Below are 17,358 nucleotides of genomic sequence, written 5' to 3' on the forward strand. Positions count from 1 at the left end.
TCCTGTTTTCCCTCATCGGATGAGGTGTCGGCACTAAGTGCGCCGGCTGAGAGGTGTCGCTTTTTGCCACTACCCCTCAGGGGGTTCTTCAGTTTGTTTTTTTGTTTTCTCTTTCGTTTGTCCCTGTTCACGATTTCCCAGGGCTCTTTATTCTTTGTCCCATCCTCTTCCTCTTCCATTGAGTGTTCCTCATCAGATGGGGCTGGGGTTGGGTTGTCAGGAGGTGCTGGGGCCTCCTCTTTTTGTTGGGGGCCCTTCTGTTGCTTTTCCTCATTCTGAACCGTGGTGTCTTGTTCGGTGGAGGGTGTATGTTCCTCCTCTCTGGTCGCCTTTTTGACTCCACTGCTGATGATCTGTGCATATGTCGCCCCGCGTTTCGGGCAGGCCCTGTAAAGATGGCCGGCCTCCCCACACAGGTTGCAGCACTTGTCTTCCTTGCAGTCCTTAGTCATGTGTCCCTCCTGCCTGCAGTTCTTGCAGAAGGTCACACTGCAGTTTGCGGCAACATGCCCCATTTTGCCACAGGTGTGGCATACTCGTGGCTGTCCCACGTAGTAGAGGTAGCCACGATTTACTCCAATAGCGAAATTGGAGGGGGGATGCAGAATGGCTTCGTTGCTGTCCATTCGTAGGGTCACCTTGACCTGGTGCTCACTTGTCCAGATGCCGAAGGTGTCTTTCACTTGCACGCTGTCACTTTTCAGCTGAGCGTACCTGGCGAGGAACGTGAGCACATCAGACACAGGGACGTGGGGGTTGTACGTGTGCAGTGTAACAACCCGATTTCGCTGTGCCGGTAGCGTAAACAGAGGCTCCGCAGTCAGGATCGACAGGGGACTCTGGTTACCTTTTTCCTTGAAGACGTTCAAGAATTTGATGCACGCTGTGACGCTCTTGAAGGTGACATCAAAGAAACCATTCTTGGGGAAGTTTTGCAAGCAGAAGATCTCTGTTGTTTTAAACCCACAACACTCGAGCAGCACCCTCTTCACGAAGTGTTTCCGGTCCAAAGGTGACTCTCCCTCCGTTTTCTTTACTGTGACTCGGACAGTGTTTCGCACTACCCAGCCTGGTGGTCGGGATGCAGCTGCATCCATAGCTCGTACGTTGGGTGTGAAACTGTATCGGCGTTAGGCATAAACCCGAGGTTTAGGCCAGCATGTAGATCCACCAATAGCAGCCAAGCTCCAAACGTTTCCTCTTTGCCGACTTCAATCCCTCCGAGTTGTCCAATCCACGATCGACATGGAAATCCTCAGCTTCTCTCGATCAAATGAGACTGCACTTGATTTTAGCCAAAAGGCCGAGAAGCGATCGCCCATATTTTCCGGCAATGGCTCTTGTCCTCCTCGTCCACCGACATTCAGGTGCACCTTGCTGCGCTCGACTGTGCTTTGGAACTTTTAGTCTCCGCTCACTGTTGATCAAGAGACATCCAGCTTGGCCGAGCACGGTGGAGTCTGTGCATGCAGAACCAGTAAAACACAACACGAAGACTTCCTCTGGCAAGCCGTCCCCTGTCGTCACCAGATGAAATGGAGACGCTCTGAAGGCCCAGTGACACCCAACGGAGGGAGTCGAAGTCATCTCCAGCTTTGCCGAACAAAGGGCTATCCGTGCAAGCAGCAAGTACTGGCGGTATCCAACAGGGGGCAATGTCTAGTCTCCCTGAGCTCCACAATAGCGTGTTGGTCGTGGAGTCAGGAGAACGAAAAGAGACGCCGTGAAGGTATACCTACATCCAAACAGGATGCCGTTCAGTCTGTCGCCACACTTCCCCGTTGTGCAGGATGAAGGGATGTGGTAACTGAAGTGAGGAGAAGGCAAGTCGGCATCCGAGGGTGAGGGTGAGTGGCCTGTAAAAAGCAGTAGGAAATCTGTGCTGCATATCAGCTGAAAACGGAGCCTGGCTGCCGAAAGTCCTCGAGTCCATCGGCTCGCAACATTCGTGCACGAAGCTCCCGCCAGCAGAAAAGCTAGCAATGCTTTGGAGCTTGAAATGCCTTAAATTGGTCAGGATGAGGCAACTGGATAACAGAGAAAAGGGGTAGGCAGGTTTTGCGGCATTTTCTGCTTTTATACATTTTCGCCCCAAAGCGGGGTGAAGGCACCATTCCTGGAAGCACTGCAAGACCTGGTTGATGCGTGGAGCGGAAGGAGCAAGCCCCTGAATCATCTCCCAGTCCTAAAAATCAATTTAATATTCGGTCCCCAGATTGAGGACATATCAGATATTAAACTGATAAGAACAGATTTTTTTTTTTCCAAAAAAATATACTTTATTCATAAAACTTTATCATGAGCATTACAGAAACATTTCAAATTGTCTTGACTGTACATTTCCGGCAGGGTTACATGCTGCCTTGACTTTCTTTCATTTAATTTTGATATTGTCGTACACATATCACTCTTTACATTACAATTCCTTCTTAAATATTTACAGTGGCATGTTTGTTTTATACATTGGAGTGTTGGTTGCCCAGACCGAGGGGCTTTACACTGTTACGCGCCCCTTGGTGTACATTTGCTGGAAAGACTTTACACAGTGGTCTTTCCCCATTGCGCCTTGGCGGCAGCTGCCCCAAGCTTGAGTGCGTCCCTCAGCACGTAGTCCTGGACCTTGGAATGTGCCAGTCTGCAACACTCGGTCGATGACAATTCTTTGCACTGGAAGATCAGCAAGTTTCGGGCAGACCAAAGAGCGTCTTTTACCGAGTTGATGACCTTCCAGCAGCAGTTGATATTTGTCTCGGTGTGTGTCCCTGGAAACAGTCCGTAGAGCACAGAGTCCTGTGTCACTGATCTGTTTGGGATAAACCTTGACAAATACCACTGCATCTCTCTCCAGACCTTCTTTGCAAAGGCACATTCCACAAGGAGGTGTGTGACCGTCTCATTTCCCCCACAGCCACTCCGAGGGCAGCGTGCATTGTTGCAGAGCCTTCGGGTGTGCATGAAGAATCTGACAGGGAGGGCCTTTCTCACCACCAGCCAAGCTAGGTCTTGGTGCTTGTTTGAAAGTTCTGGTGATGAGGCGTTCTGCCAGATGACTCTGGCAGTCTGCTCAGGGAACCATCCAACGTCCTCCACGGTCTCCTTTTCCCTGAGGGCCTCGAGGACATTACGTGCTGACCACTGCTTCATTGCCTTGTGGTCAAAGGTGTTTTACTTCAAAAACTTTTCCACGAAGAACAGGTGGTACGGTCCGGTCCAACTACTTGGAGCGTTCCGCGGCAATGAGGCCAGGCCCATCCTTCGTAACACCGGGGACAGGTAGAACCTCAGTATGTAGTGAAACTTGGTGTTTGCATACTGGGGGTCCACGCACAGCTTGATGCAGCTGGACACAAAGGTGGCCAACAGGATGAGGGAGGCGTTGGGTACGTTCCGCCTTCCCTTCTCCAGAGGTTTGTACATGGTGTCCCTTCGGACACGGTCCATCTTGGATCGCCAGATAAATTTGAAGATGGCCCGGGTGACTGCTGTGGCCTAGGGTCGGGTTATGGGCCAGACCTGCGCCACGTACAGTAGCACCGAGAGTACCTCACACCTGATGACCAGGGTTTTGCCCGCAATGGAGAGGGAGCGTTGCTCCCACCAGCCCAGTTTCTGTCTTACCTTTCCTATGCGCTCCTCCCAGTTTTTGGTGCACGCCCCAGCAGCTCCGAACCATATCCCCAGCACCTTCAGGTAATCTGACCTGACAGTGAAGGGGACAAAGGACCGGTCGGCCCAGTTCCCAAAGAACATGGCCTCGCTCTTGCCCCGGTTTACCTTGGCTCCCGAGGCCAGTTCAAACTGGTCGCAGGTGGTCAAGAGCCTGCGCACAGACGCAGGATCCGAGCAGAAGACGGCAACGTCGTCCATGTACAGGGAGGCCTTGACTTGCATGCCTCCACTACCTGGAATCGTCACTCCTCTTATGCCCGGATCCCTCCTGATGGACTCGGCAAAAGGTTCTATGCAGCACACAAAAAGGGCAGAGGAGAGAGGGCAGCCCTGCCTGACTCCAGATTTGATCTGGAACTTTTCTGATTCCCAGCCATTGATTGAGACTGCGCTATAGATGTTTGTGGAGAGCAGTTTGATCCAATTGCGAATTCCCTCCCCAAACCCCATTTTGGAGAGCACATCCATCATGTAGGTGTGTGATATTCTGTCAAAAGCCTTCTCCTGGTCAAGGCTGATGAGGCAAGTGTCCACCCCCCTGTCCTGCACGTAGGCGATCGTATCCCTGAGTAGCGCGAGGCTATCAGAGATCTTCCTGCCGGGTACAGCACAGGTCTGGTCAGGGTGGATCACCGACTCCAGAGCAGACCTGATCCGATTGGCGATGACCTTGGCTAGAATTTTGTAGTCCACATTCAACAGTGAAATGGGTCGCCAATTTCGAATTTCTTCCCTTTCCCCCTTCTGCTTGTAGATGAGGGTGATGATGCCTTTCCTCATGGACTCTGACATGCTGCCTTCCAGAAGCATACTCTCGTACACTTCCAGCAGGTCTGGGACCATCCAGTCCCACAGAGCCGAATACAACTCAACCGGTAAGCCGTCGCTTCCGGGAGTTTTACTCGTCTCGAAGGACTTGGCGGCCTTTGTCAGCTCGTCCAGAGTTAGTGGTTTGTCCAGGTTTTCCAGCTCGCTGTCGCCTATGACCTCCGTGATAGTCGACAGGAAGGTCTGGGAAACAGTGCTATCTGTTGGCTTCAGGTCATACAGTCCGGCATAAAAGGATTGGCTGATCCTCAGGATGTCAGACTGCGATGACTTTTCAGAGCCATCTTCTTCCTTCAGGCTGCTGATCACAGAGGTCTCTCTGTGCACCTTTTGGAAGAAGAAGCGTGAGCACTTTTCGTCCTGCTCCACGGAGCGGACTCTGGAACGGAAGATAACCTTGGAGGCCTCCGAGGCTTGCTGGCTCTTCACCTCTTGGAAATCCTCCTTGACATCCACCCCCATCGACTGCAGCTGGAGCAAATTTTGCATACTTTTCTGGATCCTGGACATGACCCCTCGTCTCTCTCTCACCGTTTGAACGCCCTTGAGGATGAAAAACCTCTTGATATTCCCCTTGATTGCTTCCCACCAGAGATGTGGGGCCTCAAAGAGGGGTTTCACGGTTCTCCAACCTTTGTAATCCCTCCTGAGTTCCTCGATGTTCTCAGGGGTCAGCAGTTTTACATTTAGCTTCCATGTCTCCCTGCCTACCCCCTGGTCTTCCTGCAGGTGGCAGTCGGCCAGTAGGAGGCAGTGGTCAGAGAAGAACACCGGCGTTACGTCGGTGGACCTGACCGTGAAAGCTCGGGACACAAAAAAGAAGTCTATCCTGGAGCGGACGGACCCGTCTGGCCATGACCATGTGTATCTACGCTGCGCGCCGTCTGCAGGGTTGATGCAGACGTCGAGCAGCTTGGCGTCTTTTACCGTTTCCATCAGGAGTCTGGACGTAGCGTCTAGTTTGCTGTCGGCTTTGCTGGATCGTCCAGCCGCATCGATGATGCAGTTGAAGTCACCACCCAGGATGACCGGCTTGGAGGTGGCCAACAGCAGTGGGAGTTGCTGAAGGACTGCCAGCCGCTCACTTTTTACGGCCGGGGCGTACACATTAATAAGTCTGAGAGGGGTGTTTTTGTATTTCACGTCTGCTACGAGGAGGCGCCCGCCCACCACCTCCTTAACGTCAGAGATGGTGAAGTTGCCTCCCCGCAGCAGAATACCCAGGCCGGAGGAGCGGCAGTCGTTTCCTCCTGACCAGATGGATGGTCCGTGGGACCACCAGCTCGAGCAGCGCCTGTAGTTGCTGAGGTGCGGAATTCCGCACTCCTGCAGGAACAGTAGGTCAGCTTTTGCATTTGCCAAATAGTTGAGTGTGGCTACAGACCGCGAAGTATCTTTGATGCTTCGCACATTTATGGATGCAATTTTTAAACCCATTATAAAAAGGTAGATTTACCAGTCTCAAGAGTCCAGAGTCTATACAGTTGGCTGTTCCAGCTGTTGAATGTTCCCCAGCATGCCGGTAGTGCTCGCAAACTTTAGCACAGGTGCAGGGCTGAGGAAGCTGTTCTGGTCCATACTGGCCCCGTGGTTTTGATGCAGATGCATTGGGGGGGGGTGTATTCCTGGGGTTCGTCGTGGCAGACAGTAGGTGTTGGGGTTGCAGGCCGGTCTTCACCTGGGTTGTTGCTGCTCGTTACTATCGGGGTTTGGTCTGTGACCTTGTTTTCTTCCCGGTCGGTGGTCTGGAGGGTCTGTGCCTCCCGTTCCACGTTGGTGCTTTGTCTGTTTATTTGAGGCCGATTCTTGTCCTGTTTTCACTCATCGGATGAGGTGTCGGCGCTAAGTGCGCCGGCTGAAAGTTGTCGCTTTTTGCCACTACCCCTCGGGGGGTTCTTCAGTTTGTTTTTTTGTTTCCGCTTTCGTTTGTCCCTGTTCACTGTTTCCCAGGGCTCTTTATTCTTTGTCCCATCCTCTTCCTCTTCCATTGAGTGTTCCTCATCAGATGGGGCTGGGGCTGGGTTGTCAGGAGGTGCTGGGGCCTCCTCTTTTTGTTGGGGGCCCTTCTGTTGCTTTTCCTCATTCTGAGCCGTGCTGTCTTTTTCGGTGGAGGGTGTATGCTCCTCCTCTCTGGTCGCCTTTTTAACTCCGCTGCTGATGATTTGAGCGTATGTCGCCCCGCGTTTCGGGCAGGCCCTGTAAAGACGGCCGGCCTCCCCACACAGGTTGCAGTACTTGTCTTCCTTGCATTCCTTAATCATGTGTCACTCCTGCCTGCAGTTTTTGCAGAAGGTCACACTGCAGTTTGCTGCAACATGCCCCGTTTTGCCACAGGTGTGGCATACTCGTGGCTGTCCCACGTAGTCGAGGTAGCCACGACTTACTCCAATAGCGAAATTGGAGGGGGGATGCAGGATGGTTCATTTGCTGTCTGTTCATAGAGTCACCTTGACCTGGTGCTCACTTGTCCAGATGCCGAAGGTGTCTTTCACTTGCACGCTGTCACTTTTCAGTTCAGCGTACCTGGCGAGGAACGTAGGCACATCAGACACAGGGACGTGGGGGTTGTACGTGTGCAGTGTAACAACCCGATTTCGCTGCGACGGTAGCGTAAACAGAGGATCCGCAGTCAGGATCGACAAGGGACTCTGGTTACCATTTTCCTTGAAGACAATCAAGAATTTGATGCACGCTGCGACGCTCTTGAAGGTGACATCAAAACAAACATTGTTGGGGAAGTTTTGCAAGCAGAAGATCTCTGTTGCTTTAAACCCTCAACACTCGAGCAGCACCCTCTTCACGAAATGTTTCCTGTCCACAGGTGACTCTCCTTCCGTTTTCTTCACTGTGACTCGGACAGTGTTTCGCACTCCCCAGCCTGGTGGTCGGGATGCAGCTGCATCCATAGCTCGTACGTTGGGTCTGAACTGTATCGGCGTTAGGCCTAAACCAGAAGTTTAGGCCAGTATGTAGATCCACCAATAGCAGCCGGGCTCCAAACGTTTCCTCTTTGACGACTTCAATCCCTCCGAGTTCTCCAATCCACGATCGTCATCGAGATCCTCAGCTTCCCTCGATCAAATGAGACTACACTTGATCTCAGCCAGAAGGCCGAGAAGCGATAGCCAATATTTTCCGGCTATGGCTCTTGTCCTCCTCGTCCACCGACATTCAGGAGCACCTTGCTGCGCTCGACCGTGCTTTGGAACTTTTAGTCTACGGTCACTGTTGGTCAAGAGACCTCCAGCTTGGCCGAGCACGGTGGAGTCTGTGCATGCAGAACCAGTAAAACACAACAGGAAGACATCGTCTGGCAAGCCGCCCCCTGTCGTCACCAGATTAAATGGAGACGCTGTGAAGGCCCAGTGACACCCAACGGAGGGAGTCGAAGAAATCTCCACCTTTGCCGAACAAAGGGCAATCCGTGCAAGCAGCAAGTACTGGCGGAATCCAACAGGGGGAAATGTCTAGTCTCCCTGAGCTCCACCCTGGCGTGTTGGTCGTGGAGTCACGAGAACGAAAAGAGACGCCGTGAAGGTGTACCTACATCCAAATCAGGATGCCGTTCAGTCTGTCGCCACACTTCCCCGTTGTGCAGGATGAAGGGATGTGGTAACTGAAGTGAGGAGAAGGCAAGTCGGCATCCGAGGGTGAGGGTGAGTGGCCTGTAAAAAGCAGCAGGAAATCTGTTTGGCATATCAGCTGAAAACGGAGCCTGGCTGCCGCAAGTCCGCGAGCCCATAGGCTCACGACATTAGTGCGCGAAGCGCCCGCCAGCAGAAAAGCTAGCAATGCTCTGGAGCCTGAAATTTTTTTAATTGGTCAGGATGAGACAACTGGACAAGACAGGAGAGGGGAAGCCAGGTTTTGCGCCATTTTCTGCTTTTGCACTATTTGTGCCCAAAGCGGGGTGAAGGCACCATTCCTGGAAACATTGCAAGACCAGGTTGATGCCTGGAGCGGAGCAAGAAAGCCCCTGAACCATCTCCGTGTCCCAAAAATCAATTTAATATTCGGTCCCCCGAAGGGGACATACAAGATATTAAACTGATAAGAACAGATACAACACTTGATCTGAACCAAAAGGCCGAGAAGCGATAGCCCATGTTTTCCGGCTATTTCCCGAGTTATCCTTTTACCCGTAATGAGCTGGTAAAATTTCTTAGGACGTTCGTTCATTTTACCTGCCTGTATCCTTTCATGTACCGTTTTTGCTCTCCTAATTACCTGAAGTTCCCAGTCCACATTGCGACCCCGGCCCCGGGTCACTGGCCGCGTGGAGTTTGCACATTCTCCCCGGTTCTGCGTGAGTCTCACCCCACAACTCAAAGATGTGAGAGGTAGGTGGATTAGCCACCATAAATTGGAAAAATAATTGACTACTCTAAATTTTAAGAACTGTGTATTTCATTGTAAAACAAAAAAGAGGATGTCAGAGACCCCAGAGATTGTCCTACACGGTGAATCTGTGCAGTGCAGAGTCCAGGAGGCTGCAATCCGGTGTCACAGTAGTTTGCACGCTTGCCTCAGCGCGCCAGCAACCCAGGTTCAATTCCAGCCTCGGATGTCTGTCCATGTGGAGTTTGCACTTTCTCTGACACGGTTTCCTCTGGGTTCTCTGTTTTCCTCCCACAGTCCAAATATGTGCAAGTCAGGTGGATTCGCCGTGCTAAATTGCCCTTTAGGTTAGTTTGGTTTGCGGGAATGTGGATAGGGTGGCGGTGTGGGCTTAAATAGGTTGCTCTTTCTAAGGGCTGGTGCAGACGCGTTGCGCCGAATGACCCGCCTTCCGCTCTGTATTCTATGATTCTATAAAGAATCGTAACCTGCATTCGAGCCTGACGTGGGATTTCGAAACAATCCAAGGCGAATGGCACAGGCAGATTGGCTTCTGAAGTACAGCTTGGGTCAGTGGGTGTGGACAGTGGTTGGGAAATGAAACACATACATGTTCGGCTGCAGGGCAGGTGCATGTGTCCGTTGGAGCACCAGGTTAGAACGGAAGAGCGAAATATTACTCCAGACGATATCTGGATGTGTTCAGCAGAGTGCACTGGGAACACGCAGATCTCGTCCAGCTCAGCTTGATCTGTTTTTATGAACAATAGAGCCAAAAATGACACAGAAAAGTCAGTCCAAAGTATATCTCGACGTAGTGCACTGATGTGTGAACAGCAGTGTGGATAGGAAGGCAGAATTGTCCTTCTAAAGTTCACCAGCTTCTTCAATATAGAACATTCGGCTGGATAGGAAAACAATTATTCTTCCTGAGCATTGCTGGATATGGTATTGTGGAAAGTCCGGTGGATTGGTACACTAACTAAGGTGGGATTTATGCAGTCGAGCAATTGGGGGCAGAGGATCTATCCATTTCTATCATTAAAAAAAAATCTTTATGACGTTGAAGACTTGTTTCAATTCCCCCTAACCTCCTGCGCTCCAGAAAGACGAATCCCAGCTTCTACACACAACTGGGTTTCAGGACAGCCACATCCATCGTCACAGGGATGTTTGGGGCGGGCGGGATCATGAGGAACGACGGCTCACCACTGCGCTATCCTTCTCCCAGTTTTACTGGTGCTTCCAGTCCCATTTTCAGCCTGTCTCACAACTGGCGTGTCCCGTCCATCGATGAACTGTTTCATCCCTAAGGTGATGGCTTGTAGGTGAATAGCCCCCGGTAGAACGTCTCAAATGCCTCGTAGACATTTTTTGGCTCTGCCACTGGATTCGGTCTGCTGCTTCTAATCTGAGCTATTACCCCCGTGGCTGCCTGCTTTCTCAGCTGGCGAACCAGCAGTGGCTGGCTTTATCTCCGTGTTCGTAAAGGGTCTCCCGTACCTGGCGGAGTTACTGCAATGCTTCCCTCGTGGAGAGCAGATCAAAGTCCATTTGTAGCTTTTTCCTCTCCGCCAGGAGTTCTTTGGTCAGGCCCTCAGAGTATCGCCTGTCTACCTCCAGTATGGAGTCCACAACTGTCGCCTAGCCACCCTCTCTACCTTGTCTCTACGTGCGTTCTTGGCTATGATATCACCCCTGACCACAGCCTTCGTGGCCTCCCAGAGCGTGAAGGGCGGGACTTCCCCATTCTAGTTATTAATAATATAGTTATCTGTGGCTGTGATATTTTCTTGCACAAAGCATTCTGGGCAAGTCGGGCCATGTCCAACCTCCATGTGGGGGGCGGGGTAGCAGGCATTGAGCAAAAACGTATTAATCTGGCTGCATATTAATATGGAACCATATTGATATGGAAGAGCATTAATGTGGCTGGATATTAATATGGAACATTATTCATATGGAGCAGGATTAATATGGCTGCATATTAACTTGGAACCGTATTAATATGGAATAGTATTAATATGGCTGAATATTAATATGGAACAGTACTAATATGGAACAGTATTAATATGGAACCATATCGTCACAGCTCCAGGGTCCCAGATTTGATTCCTAGCTTGGGTCAGTCTCTTTGCGGAGCCTGCATGTTCTCCCGGTGTCTGCGTGCATTTCCTGCTCCGGTTTCCTCCCACAAGGCCCGAAAGACGTGCTTGTTAGGTGAATTGGACATTCTGAATTCTCCCTCTGTGTACCCGAACAGGCGCCAGAATGTGGCGACGAAGGGCTTTTCACAGTAACTTCGTTGTTGTGTTAATGTAAGACTACTTGTGACAAAGATAATTATTATTAATATGGAATGTGGCTGGATGTTAATATGGAACTGTATTACTATGGAACAGTGTTAATATAGCCGGATATTAAATTGGCCAGATATTAATATGGAACAGTACTAATATGGAACAGTGTTAACATGGCTGGATATTAATATGTACCGGTAATCATATAGAACAGTATTAATATGGAACACTACTAATATGGAAAAGTTATAATCTGAGCGAGTATTAATATGGAACAATGTTTATATGCTGGACATTAATAGGGAACAGTACTCATTTGTAACGGTCTTAAAATGAAGCAGCACGAATATGGAACAGTATTAATATGGAACAGTATTAATGTGGAAGAGTATTAATATGGAACAGTATTAATATGGAGCCGTTTTAATATGGCTGCATATTAAAATGGAGCAGAATTAATATGCTGGATAGAAATATGGAACAGTATTATTTTGGCTGGATCCCGTTCAGTTTTTGGAAGGGCATATACTGGCCTCGGGAAAGTTGTTTTTTAGGTCTCCAAAGCAATTCGCTTTACATAAACATGTTTAATGTTTAAAAACATGATTTATTATCGGGCACATTTTAAGTCCGATTACAGTAGGGCACTTTTAATTGGTGTGTTACTGTAAGGCTCTGTTTAAATAAGGTCCGTTTGACTGTCGGGCACTGTTTAAATACATTTGATTGACTATAGGGCACTGTTTAAATGCATTTGGTTTACTGTAGGGCACTGTATAAATGCATTTGATTTCCTGTAGGGCACTGTTTAAATGCATTGATTTACGATGGGCACTGTTAAAATGCATTTGATTTATTGTAGGGCACAGTTTAAATGCATTTCATTTACTTCACCGCACTATTTAAACGCATTTGGTTTACAACAGGGCACTGTTTAAATTGATTTAATTTACTGTAGGGCACTACTTATATGCATTTGAGTGTTGGGCACTCTTTAAATGCATTTATTTAACTGTCAGAAACTGTTTAAAAGCATTTCGTATACTGGAGGGCACTGTTTGAATGCATTTGATTCACTGCAGGGCATTTTTAAAATGCATTTAGTTCATTGTGGGATACTGTTTAAATGCATTTGATTTATTGTAGCGCCTGTTTAAAAACATTTGATTTACTATGTCACTGTTTAAATGCATTTGATTTACTGTAGGGCACTGTTTATATGCATTTGATTTAACGTAGAACACTGTTTAAATGCTTTTGATTTACAGGAGGGCAATGTTAAAATGCATTTGAGTATCGGGCACTGTATAAATGCAATTAGTTTACTGTAGGGAACAAAATGCATTTGATTTACTGTTGGGCACTGTTTAAATGCATTTGATTTACTGTAGGGCACTGTTTAAACGCATTTGATTTACTGTGGTGCACTGTTTAAAAGTATTTTTTTTACTCTTGCGCAGTGTTTAAACACATTTGATTGACTGTCGTGGCACTGTTTAAATACATTTGATTTATTGTTGGCACTGTTTAAATGCATTTAATTTACTATAAAGAACTGTTTAAATACATTTGGCACCGTTTAGATATAATTGATTTATTTTAGGCCACTGTTCAAATGCATTTGATTTACTGTAGGGCACTGTTTAAATGCATTTAATTGACTCGAGGGCACTGTTTAAATGCATTTGATGGACTGTTGTGCGCTATTTAATTATATTTGATTTACTGCAGTACACTGTTTAAATACTTTGGATTTATTCTGGGGCACTGTTTAAATACATTTGATTTACTGTCGGGCAGTTTAAATGCATTTAATGTACTGCAGGGCACTGTTTAAATGCCTTTAGTTTGCTGTCGGGCACTGTTTAAATGCACTTGACTTACTGTAGGGCATTGTTTCAATGCGTTTGATTTCGTGTCGGACACTGTGTAAACGCATTTAATTTATTCTAGGGCGCAAATTTAAATACTTTTGATTTACTGTCAGGCACTGTTTAAATGCAATTAATTTACTATAAATCACGATTTAAATATATTTGGCTCACTGTAGGGCACTGTTTGAATGCATTTGATTTACTTCGTGGCACTTTTTTAATGCATTTAGTTTCCGGTAGGGCACTGTTTAAACGCATTTGATTTATTGCAGCGCCTGTTTAAATACATTTGATTTACTGTGTCACTGTTTAAATGCATTTCATTTACTGTAGGGCACTATTTAAATGCATTTGATTTACTATAAAGCACTGTTCAAAAACGTTTGGTTTACTGTAGGGCATTGTTTAAATGCATTTGATTTAACTTAGGGCACTGTTTAAATGCATTTGATTTACAGTCGGGCACTGTTGAAATGCATTTAATTGACTCGAGGGCACTGTTTAAATACAATTGATGGACTGTTGTGCGCTATTTAATTATATTTGATTTACTGCAGTGCACTGTTTAAATACTTTGGATTTATTCTGGGGCACTGTTTCTGTACATTTGATTTACTGTAGGGCACTGATTAAATGCCTTTAGTTTGCTGTAGGAAAAAGAAAGGGAGAAAGAAAGAGATAGAGAGGAATAAGAAAGGGAGAGAGACGGAAATGAATGAGAGAGAGAGAAGAAATAGAAAAGGTGAGAGAAGTAAGTAGAAATGGAAGAATAGCCCCAGCAGAACAAAGAGAAAGAGAACGGGAGATACAGATGAGGGGAAAAAGTAAAGAGAGAGAGTTTGAACTTCAGAAAATAGCCATGAAACATGACAGTCAGTTAAAATTGGTAGATGCAAAGGGAAACGTACAGTTGGATGATAGTGATGAAGAGAGTGAGAAAGAGCGTCAAAGTTGAAGGCTTGGTGGAATTTTTTTTTAATATGTCCAAGCATTGCCAAGGTTTGACGAGAAGGAAGTAGAAGCCTTTTTCATTTAATTTGATAAGGTGGCGAAACAAATAAAATGGCCACAGGACATGTGGGTATTACTGATTCAAACAAAGCTGGAAGGTAGAGCCAGTGAAGTGTTTGCATCACTACCGCAGGAGGTATCTGGGACGTATGAGGAGGTGACAAAATCCATCTTAGGTGCATATGAACTCGGGCACGAAGCTCACTGACAAAGGTTTAGAAAATTAAAGAAAGAATTTGGTCATACATACATGGAGTTTGAAAGGCTCAAACAAATTAATTTTGATAGGTGGATAAGGGATTTGAAAATAGACCAAACGTACAAAGCTCTCAGAGAAATTATACTTTTGGAGTAGTTTAACATTGAATTCCTGATGCAGTATGCACTCATGTGCATGAACAGAGGGTTAAAATTGCGAGATTAGCAGCAAAATGGCAGATGATTATGAATTAGTTCATAAATCAAAGCTTGGTTTCCGACATCAGTTTCAGCCTGTGAGGGATAGAAACTGGGGACATGAGAAATACTCAAGTGGTAAAAGTAAAGGTGATGTGATGGGATATAATAAGGAAAGTGTACCTCAGAGTAAAAATCCAGGAGGGTGGAAGAGACATGAAAAGGTTCAAATGTTTTCACTGTAATAAACTAGGCCATGTAAAGTCACAGTGTTGGTGCTTGAAGAAAAGCGCTGGGAAGGCTGATGTGGTAAAACAGGATAAGACAGTGGGGGTAGTTAAAGTGGTAAAGGAAAGCCCAAATGAAGCGAAGGAGTTGCAAAAGATTGTACACCTGATCAAGAGGTGATTTATCAAATGGTGCCAGATCTCTTTAAAGAATTTACTTGTGTTGGTAAAGGTTACTCATGTGTATCATGAGGAGTAGGTCAAGAAGTCACAATTTTAAGAGATACGGGAGCTAATCAATCTTTAATGGTAGGAGATGAGGAGTTATGTAGTTTGGGAAGAATGCTGCCAGAAAAGGTGGTAATATGTGGAATTCAGGGTGAGAGGAGTAGTGTTCAATTATATAAGGTAAGGTTGGAAAGTCCAGTGAAGAGGCGTGAGGTGGTAGTAGGAGTAATAGAGAAACTATCTTGTCCAGGAATACAGTTTATCTCTGGTAATGATACAGCTGAATCGCAGGTGGGACTGATGCCCACGGTGGTTGATAATCCAGTGGAAAATCAGACAACTGAAGTGTTGAAGGATTTTTCCGGATTCTGTAGTTACAAGGTCGCAAAGTCACAGGTTAAGACAGGAGGGGAATTCAGAGAGTGAAGATGAAGTTGAAGTGCAATTATCAGAAAGGATTTTTGATCAGATGGTTGACAAAGGTGGAGGATGAGGCGGATATTTTTAGTTCAGGAAAATTGGCAGAGTTACAACAGAAAGGTGTAGAAATAAAACGGATGTATCAGAAACATACACGGAAGAGTGTATAACAGAGTGTTATTACCGTAAAAGTAATGGCTTGATGAGAAAATGGAGACCTTTACATATGCAGGCTGATGAAAAGTGGGCAGAAGTTCATCAAGTAGTATTGCCGTTGGGTATGGAAAGGAGGTGTTGCGAGTTTCACATGAGGTTCCAGTGGGAGGTCATTTGGGAATAAGGAAAACTTAAGCTAAAATACAAAAACAATGTTATTGGCCTGTACGCCAGAAAGATGTAATTAAATGTTGTCAGTCATGTCACACATGTCAAATGATAGGGAAACCTCAAGCAGTGATAAAAGCAGCGCCCTGAATACCCGTTGCAGCATTTGAGGAACCTTTTCCAAGGGTCCTAATTGATTGTGTAGGACAACTTCCTAAAACAAAATGTTGGAATCAATATCTTTTGGCGATAATAAAGGTGTCTACTAGGTTTCCGGAGGCCATCCAGTAATATTACAGCTAAAAAGATTCTGGAGGAATTACTTGAATTATTTACTAGCAATAGACGACCCACAGAAATACAACCGGATCAAGGGTCAAATTTTACCTCCTGATTATTCAAAGAAGTTATGGATAGTTTCGGAATAAAACAATTTAAATCAACTGCGTACCACCCAGAATCGCAGGGAGTATTAGAAAGGTAAATGTCAGAAATTAAAGACAGTGTTGAGGGCTTAGTGTCACGATAATTGAGAGGATTGTGATAAAGAAATTCCATTCGTACTGTTTGCAATTATGGATGCACCTACTGAGTCAACCAAATTTAGTCTTTTGAACTAACCTTTCGTCATGAGGTACGAGGGTCACTTAAATTGAGTAAGGAAAAATTGGTGCGTGAGTAATCAGAAATTACATTATTGGATTACGTGGCAAATTTTAGGGAACTATTAAATAGAGCAGGTCAATTGGCTAGACAACATTTAAAAGTTGCACAAAATGCGATGAAACGGGTAGCGGACAAGAAATCCAAAGTTTGTTGTTTCGCCTGTGGAGATCAAGCTTTAGTATTGTTCCAAGTGGGAGGTGAACTTTTAAAAGCTAGGCTTTGTGGACCATATCAGATTGAAAGGAAATTAAGTGAAATGAATTACGTGGTAACAACACCAGATAAAAGGAAGACTCACCGAGTGTGTCATGTGAATATGCTTAAAAGGTGCTTGGAAAGGGAAGGAGAGAAAAAGGTTTTAATGATTCTAACTCAAAATGACCAACCAAATCCAGATGACTGTGAATTTGACACACCTCAAATTAAATTGGAAAACGGGGATGTTCTTAAAAATTGGGATAAATTGTAGAGTTACCTTCCAGAGGAAAAACGGACTGACCTGAAAGTTATCACATGGGCAAGTTTGTGGACATAAATTGGGAAGTACTAAAATGGCTATACATGATGTAGATGTGGGAAATGCTGTTCCAATCAAACGACATCCATGTAGACTTAATCCTTTAAAATTGGCACAGGTTAACAAAGAGATGGTGATTATGCTTTAAAATGGCATAATTGAAGTGGGTTGCAGCCAATGGAGCTCGCCCATAGTGATGATACCAATACCAGACGGTACCCAACAGTTGTGTGTAGACAATAGAAAGGTTAATGCAGTTACAAGAACGGGCTCTTACCCTATCCCACGTTTGAAGAATTGCATTGAGAAAGTGGGACAATCAGCTTTTATTTCCAAACTGGATTTACTTAAGGGTTGCTGGCAGGTACCTTTATCCGAAAGGGCGAAGGAGATTTCAGCTTTTGTGACTCCAGATGGTATATAACAATTCAAAGTTATGCCATTTGGCATGAAAAACGCCGAACCACGTTTAAATGGTTAACTAACAAAGTTGTTTCAGGATTACCCAATCGTGTGGTATACATCGACGATCTGATAGTTTTCAGCCAGACATGGAAAGA

The 17,358-nt window shown here is 46.2% G+C and overlaps 1 non-coding gene and 1 pseudogene across 1 annotated transcript; both read right to left on the reverse strand.

Moving 5' to 3' along the window:
* Positions 1 to 2,100: 2,100 nt before the first annotated feature.
* LOC140397214 (U2 spliceosomal RNA) lies at positions 2,101 to 2,276 on the reverse strand (annotated as a pseudogene).
* A 6,130-nt stretch (positions 2,277 to 8,406) lies between these two features.
* LOC140397918 (U2 spliceosomal RNA) lies at positions 8,407 to 8,596 on the reverse strand. The gene has a single exon (XR_011937340.1). It is a non-coding gene; the product is annotated as a U2 spliceosomal RNA (small nuclear RNA).
* Positions 8,597 to 17,358: the final 8,762 nt, after the last annotated feature.

This window comes from Scyliorhinus torazame, chromosome 20 (genome assembly GCF_047496885.1).
Source record: "Scyliorhinus torazame isolate Kashiwa2021f chromosome 20, sScyTor2.1, whole genome shotgun sequence".
NCBI classification, from domain to species: Eukaryota; Metazoa; Chordata; class Chondrichthyes; order Carcharhiniformes; family Scyliorhinidae; genus Scyliorhinus; species Scyliorhinus torazame.